This window comes from Pristiophorus japonicus, chromosome 19, assembly GCF_044704955.1.
Source record: "Pristiophorus japonicus isolate sPriJap1 chromosome 19, sPriJap1.hap1, whole genome shotgun sequence".
NCBI classification, from domain to species: Eukaryota; Metazoa; Chordata; class Chondrichthyes; family Pristiophoridae; genus Pristiophorus; species Pristiophorus japonicus.
The window spans coordinates 57,324,840-57,332,752 of record NC_091995.1 but is presented as its reverse complement, the minus strand read 5'-3'; the positions used below and the strand labels follow the sequence as shown (position 1 = coordinate 57,332,752).

The 7,913-nt window shown below is 46.1% G+C and overlaps 1 pseudogene; it reads left to right on the top strand.

Moving 5' to 3' along the window:
* The first annotated feature begins 7,279 nt into the window (after window positions 1-7,279).
* LOC139230661 (5S ribosomal RNA) lies at window positions 7,280-7,398 on the top strand (annotated as a pseudogene).
* Window positions 7,399-7,913: the final 515 nt, after the last annotated feature.

Sequence of the window (7,913 nt, the reverse complement as noted above, 5' to 3'; positions counted from 1 at the left end):
CCGGAAGGTTATTTGTGTCTTCCTTGGTGAAGACAGAACCAAAGTATTTGTTCAACTGGTCTGCCATTTCTTTGTTCCCCATTATAAATTCACCTGAATCCGACTGCAAGGGACCTACGTTTGTCTTCACTAATCTTTTTCTCTTCACATATCTATAGAAGCTTTTGCAGTCAGTTTTTATGTTCCCGACAAGTTTCCTCTCATACTCGAGTTTCCCCCTCCTAATTAAACCCTTTCTCCTCCTCTGCTGAATTTTAAATTTCTCCCAGTCCTCAGGTTTGCTGCTTTTTCTGGCCAATTTATATGCCTCTTCCTTGGATTTAACACTATTCTTAATTTTCCTAGTTGAGCCACCTTCCCCGTTTTATTTTTTACTGCAGACAGAGATGTACAATTGTTGAAGTTCATCCTTGTGATCTTTAAATGTTTGCCATTGCCTATCCACCATCAACCCTTCAAGTATCATTCGCCAGTCTATTCTCGCCAATTCACATCTCATACCATCGAAGTTACCTTTCCTTAAGTTCAGGACCCTAGTCTCTGAATTAACTGTGTCACTTTCCATCTTAATAAAGAATTCTACCATATTATGGTCGCTCTTCCCCAAGGGGCCTCGCACAACAAGATTGCTAATTAGTCCTTTCTCATTACACATCACCCAGTCTAGGATGGCCAGCCCCCTCGTTGATTCCTCAACATATTGGTCGAGAAAACCATCCCTAATACACTCCAGGAAATCCTCCTCCACCGTATTGCTACCAGTTTGCTTAGCCCAATTTGTATGTAGATTAAAGTCACGCATGATAACAGCTGTACCTTTATTGCACGCATCCCTAATTTCTTGTTTGATGCTCTCCCCAGCCTCACTACTACTGTTTGGTGGTCTGTACACAACTCCCACTAGCGTTTTCTGCCCTTTGGTATTCTGCAGCTCCACCCATACAGATTCCACATCATCCAAGCTAATGTCCTTCCTTACGATTGCGTTAATTTCTTCTTTAACCAGCAACGCTACCCCGCCTCCTTTTCCTTTCTGTCTATCCTTCCTGAATGTTGAACACCCCTGGATGTTGAGTTCCCAGCCTTGGTCACCCTGGAGCCATGTCTTCGTGATGCCAATTACATCATATTCGTTAATTGCTGCTGCGCAGTTAATTCGTCCACTTTATTACGAATACTCCTCGCATTGAGGCACAGAGCCTTCAGGCTTGTCTTTTTAACACACTTGTCCCTTTTGAGTTTTGTTGTAATGTGGCCCTTTTGGATTTTTGCCTTGGGTTTCTCTGCCCTCCACTTTTACATTTCTTTTTTCTATCTTTTGCTTCTGCCCCCATTCTACTTCCCTTTGTCTCCCTGCATAGGTTCCTATCCCCCTGCCATATTAGTTTAACCCCTCCATGACAGCACTAGCAAACACTCCCCTTAGGACATTGGTTCCAGTCCTGCCCAGGTGCAGACCATCCGGTTTTATACTGGTCCCACCTCCCCCAGAACCGGTTCCAATGTCCCAGGATTTTGAATCCCTCCCTTCTGCACCACTCCTCAAGGCACGTATTAATCTTAGCTATCCTGTCATTCCTACTCTGACTAGCACGTGGCACTGGTAGCAATCCTGAGATTACTACCTTTGATGTCCTACTTTTTAATTTAACTCCTAGCTCCCTAAATTCAGCTTATAGGACCTCATCCTGTTTTTTACCTATATCGTTGGTACCTATATGCAGCACGACAACTGACTGTTCACCCTACCCCTCTAAAATGTCCTGCAGCCGCTCCAAGACATCCTTGACCCTTGCATCAGGGAGGCAACATACCATCCTGGTGTCTCAATTGCGGCTGCGGGAAAGACTATTTATTCCCCTTACAATAGAATCACCAACCACTATAGCTCTCCCACTCTTTTTCCTGCCCTCCTGTGCAGCAGAGCCACCCATGGTGCCATGAATTTGACTGCTGCTGCCCTCCCCTGATGAGTCATCCCCCCAACAGTACCCAAGGTGGTGTATCTGTTTTGGAGGGGCATGGCTGCAGGGGACCCCTGCACTACCTTCCTTCCACTGGTCTTCCTATTGGTCACTCATTCCCTATCTGCCTGTGTATCCTTTACCTGCGGTGTGACCAACTCACTAAACATGCTATTCACGACATCCTCAGCATTGTGGATGCTCCACAGTGAAACCACCCGCAGCTCCAGTGCCGCAATGTAGTTTTCGTGTCCCTGAGTTCCCACATAGCACAGGAGTAGCATGACACGTGTCCGAGCTCTTCTGCCATGACTTAACCCTTAGATTAACATAATTTGGCAACCATTGATAAAAGTTACCTGTTGATAATGAAATAAAAAGAAGAAAAAAAGATTAAATACTCACCAATCCACCAGCCAATCACTTACCTGCTTGGCTGTGACGTCACCTTTCGATTTCTTTCTACGTTTATATTACCTTCTGTCCCTGACCCTGCACCAGCAGGCTCCCGACTGCCGTTCCTTGAACTCACGCTCCGTCCTTTTATAGGCCTCTCCAACACCCTAAACTCCTGTTCCCGACTGCCGTTCCTTAAACTCCCGCTCTGGCCTTTTATAGGCCTCACCAACTGCCCGAACTCCCGCTCCTGACTGCCGCTGCTCGAACTCCCTCTGGAATTAAGTTATTTTGCTGATATTTTGACCAAGGCTGTAATAAGGCCTGGAACCGAGTTGTCTTGGCAGAACCCAAACTGGACATCGGTGAGCAGATTATTAGGTAATTGTCGTTTGATCGCATGTTTGGTGACACATTTCATCACTTTGCTGATTGAGAGTAGACTGATGGGGCGGTAATTGGCTGGATTGAAGTTGTCCTGCTTTTTGCGGACAGGACATACATGGCCAGTGTTGTATCTGTAAAGGAACAGCTTGACTAGAGGTGCGGCTAGTTCTGGAACACAAGTCTTCAGCATGACAGCTGGTATGTTGTTGGGGCCCAATGCATAAGAACATAAAAATATAATAGGAGCAGGAGTAGGCCATTTGGCCCTCGAGCCTGCTACCCCATTCAGTAAGATCATGGCTGATCTGATCTTGGATTCAGTTCCACTTCCCTGCCCATTCCCAATAACCCTTTATTCCATTATCGCTCAAAAATATGACTATCTCTGCCTTAAATATATTCAATGACTCAGCCTCCACAGCTCTCTGGGGCAGAGAATTCCGCAGAAGTATAACACGCTAAGACAAGAAAATCCTTCTCAACTTAGTTTTAAATAGGCGTCACCTTATTCTTACACTATGTCCCCTATTTCTAGATACCCACATGATGGTAAACATCCTATCTGCATCTACCTTGTCCAGCCCCCTCAGTATCTGATATGTTTCAATAAAATCACCTCTCATTCTTCTGAACTCCAATCAGTATAGGCCCAACCTACTCAACCTTTCTTCATATATCAACCCTCTCATCTCAGGAATCAACCTAGTTAACCTTGTCTGAACAGCCTCCAATGCAAGTTCCTTAAATACGGAGACGCAAACTGTACGCAGTACTCTAGGTGTGACCTGACCAATACCGTGTACAGTTGTAGCAGGACTTCTCTGCTTTTATACTATATCATCCTTGCAATAAAGATCAACATTCCATTTGCCTTACTGATTACCTGCTGTGCCTGCATACTAACTTTTTGTGTTTCATGCACAAGGACCCCCAGATCCCTCTGTACTGCAGCACTTTGCAATTTTTCTCCATTGAAATTCTAATTTGCTTTTCCATTATTTCTCCCAAAGTGAATAAACTCACATATTCCCACATTATATTCCATCTGCCAAATTTTTGCCCACTCACTTAGCCTGGCTATATCCCTTTGCAGATTTTTTGTGTTATCCTCACAATTTGCTTTCCTACCCATCTTTGTATCATCTCAGTCCCTTCGTCCAAGTCATTAATATCGATTGTAATAGTTGAGGACCCAGCACTGAATCCTGCAGCACCCCACTAGTCACTGTTTGCAAACCGGACAATGACCCATTTATCCCGACTCTCTGTTTTCTGTAAGATAGCCAATCCTCTATCGATGCTAATATATTACCCCAATCCTCTTATCTTGTGCAGTAATCTTTTATGTGCCACCTTATCGAATGCCTTCTGGAAATCCAAATACACCACATCCACTGGTTCCCCCTTATCCACGCTGCTCGTTACATCCTCAAACAACTGGATCAAATTTGTCAAACATGATTTCCCTTTCATAAAACCATGCTGACTCTGCTTGATTGAATCATGTTTTTCCAAATGCCCCGCTATTTCTTCCTTAATATTAGACTCCAGCATTTTCCCAATGACAGATGTTAGGCTAACTGGTCTAGTTTCCTGCTTTTTGTCTACCTCCTTTTTTAAATAGGGGCATTATATTTGCAGTTTACAATTCGCTGGGGCCGCCCCAGATTCGAGGGAAGTTTGGTAGATTGCAACCAATTCATCCACTATTTCTGCAGCCACTTCATTTAAGACCCTAGGATGTGAGCCATCAGGTCCAGGAGACATGTCTACCTTTAGTCCCATTATTTTACCAAGTACTATTTTTTAGTGATAGTGATTTTATTAAGTTCCACCCTCCCTGTAGCCACTTGATTATCCACTATTGGGATGTTTTTAATGTCTCCTACCATGAAGACCGATACAAAATATTTGTTCAATGTCTCTGCCAATTCCCTGTTCTTCATTATAAATTACCCGGTCTCATCCTCCAAGGGACCAACATTTACTTTATCCACTCTTTTCCTTTTTATGTACCCGTAGAAACTCTTACTATCTGCTTTTATATTTTGTGCTAGCTTGTTTCATAATCTATCTTCCCTCTCTTGATCATTTCTCTCGTCGTTCTTTGCTGCCTTTTAAAAATGTCCCAATCTTCTGGCCTCTCAGTAGTCTTGGCCACATTGTATGCCCTAGTTTTCAATTTGATACCCTCCCTTATTTCCTTAGTTAGCTTCATGCCGTATCTGCTAGCTCAACCCAAGGTTCATGCAGAATCATTACCTGTTAATGATCCCTTTCATCCTCAATCTGTTTTACACAAAGCAGTAAGATTCGCCGTTAATTCCCCATACAACCTCACAATGTGGGAGACTGACCAGTAGTACCAGTATTAAACTAGTCAATTTCTGTTTATCTGCCGTTCACAGTACATGCATTTATTAATCGCCACCTGCTGGTGTCTCTTTGTATCACTGTACTTAGTCTCACCTTTATTGATCGCCCCCTGCTGGTGTTTCTCTATATCACTGTACTTAGTCTCACCTTTATCGACCGCCCCCTGCTGGTATCTCTCGATATCACTGTACTTAGTCTCACCTTTATCGACCGCCCCCTGCTGGTGTCTCTCTGTATCACTGTACTTAGTCTCACCTTTATCGACCGCCCCCTGCTGGTGTCTCTCTGTATCACTGTACTTAGTCTCACCTTTATCAATCGCCCCCTGCTGACGTCTCTCTGTATCACTCATTATACTCAGTCTCACCTTTATCGATTGCCCCCTTCTGGTGTCTCTCTGTATCACACACTGCACTCAGTCTCACCTTTATCGATCGCCCCCTGCTGGTGTCTCCATGTATTACTCTACTCAGTGATGGGTAAATGCACCGCCATCGAAAGGTCACGTTTGTGAATTGAAGAGGATTTACTGTTATTGAAAGGCCGCAATAGAGGGAGCAGCGTGCAGTGGCCCGGCATGGAAATTGGCGCGGTCCCGGCCTGCAAGACCATCAGCAGGCCAGGGCCATCAGGGGGAGCAGAGTGCAACGACCCAGCCCTGAAATCGGCGTGGTCCCAGACGACAAGACCATCAGAAGGCGGGCCATCAGAGGGAGCAGCATGCGGCATACCACTGCAGGAGGGCGACGGCTGAAAAGTGAGGTCGCTGATTGCAGTATGGGCAGGCACAGCAGGAGGGGTGGAGAAGCGGCAAGAGTTTGTAGAAGGAAGTGACCGGGGCCCAGGAGAGGCGTGAGTCTGGGGCCCAGGAGAGCCGAGGGCCCAGGGGCAGCACGAGCCAGCCCACACTGCTATATGTGTGCGTGCTCAGTCCGTGCAGCAGAGCTGGTCTCCAGTCGTTTTGGGTAATCCTTGTCGCTGGATCAAGACCTAGCTCTGTCAAGCCCGTGTGGTGGCTGGTGTGCAACGGCCACAACACGTAAAAAAAATCCAAGCACAGATATCGTCCACCCTCCACGATGTAGTTCTGGATCTGGAATATTAGGTCCTTCATTGAAACACATGTGAACTCATTCCTTTTTGGCATGGAAGCAAGTCGTCCTCGCTTCGAGAGACTGCCTATGATAATGATGACTCAATCCCACCTTTATCGATCGCCCCCTGTTGGGGTATCTCTGTATCACTGTACTCAGTCTCAACTTTATCGATCGCCCCCTGCTAGTGTCTCTCTGTATCTCTCACTGTACTCAGTCTGACCTTTATCGATCGCCCCCTGCTGGTGTTTCTCTGTATCTCTCACAGTACTCAGTCTCACTTTTATCAATCGTTTCTGCTGGTGTCTCTCTGTATCACACACTGTACTCATTCTCACCTTCATCGATCGCCCCCTGCTGGTGTCTCTCTCTGTATGTCACACACTGTATTCAGTCTCACATTTATCGATCGCTCCCTGCTGGTGTCTCTCTGTATCACTGTACTCAGTCTCGCCTTTATTGATCGCCCCCTGCCGGTGTCTCTCTGTATCACACATAGTACTCAGTCTCACCTTTATCGATCGCTCCCTGCTAGTGTCTCTCTGTATCACCTACCTTTAATAAACTTAATGCCCATTTTACACCTCGATCGATTAAAAAAAAATTGGACATGATGCAAAACGGGCAAAAACAAAATCTGTGTATTTAAAAGACCTGTGGAACCCGATCTATATATTTAAAGGAACCAACTGCCCCCGTTAAAGGAACCCCGATTCACGATGTGTGAGATACTCATGGTCGCACAATACCTGGCCGGAGTGGATCAGTCCCTTTTACCCGCTGTGTGTTGTTCATGTTGTAGCCGAGCCTTGTGAGGCAAAAGTTCCCCCTCCCAGTCCAAACCTCGTCACCTACCAGTTGATACCTGCCCAGCTGGTGTGGGAGAGCCCAGGTGAGTCTGCCAGTGTCCAGGGATGAGTACAGTGTGTGATACCAGCGAATGTCAATCAGCTGTCCGTTTTAATCTGTAACAGTTACAGGACTCCACATTAACGCTATACATTCTTGGCACTGGTCTGAGGGACCCTGTGACAATCTGAGGGACCCTGTAACAGTTACAGGGCCTACGGCCACATTACTGTGAACATGACCGATCTCATTTGATCTCGGAAGCAAAGCTGAGTCAGGTGTGGTTAGTACTTGGATGGGCGACTGCTTGGGAATACCAGATGCAGTAGGCTTTACTAGCCAGCAGAGGCTGCTCTCAGCTCTGCAAATTCACGCTGCTTTCAATGATCAAACTTTTTACCCGTTGTGGAGGGGAGCGGGGAGATCAGAGGACCACCTTGTTGGACTACTCCAGGGCATGGCAAAGGTGGACATTAACGTGTCCAGGCAGTAGGCAATCGAGGGGGTCATTCGGCTCGACTGGCTGCCTCTCCTCCGTGGCTACGTTCGCGACAGGGTGTCCCTTGAAATGCAGCACACGGTGTCTGCTGGTTCGCTTGAGGCCTTCAGCAACCAAATGGCACCGGAGGGCCTGGTGTGCTTCATCACCTACAGAAACAAAATTTGGTTTAAATTGCAGTTTATTGGTTGTGCCCCGTTAAAAGGGGGCACTTCCTTACTGTCTTATTGGTGATAACACTAGCCCACAATAACCGAATTTCAACATGAAAGGTGTTACAGGACTCGGTAAACCATGGATACATTCTCGTCATGAAAGAGAGAGATACAAGGAAAGAGATTGAGAGAG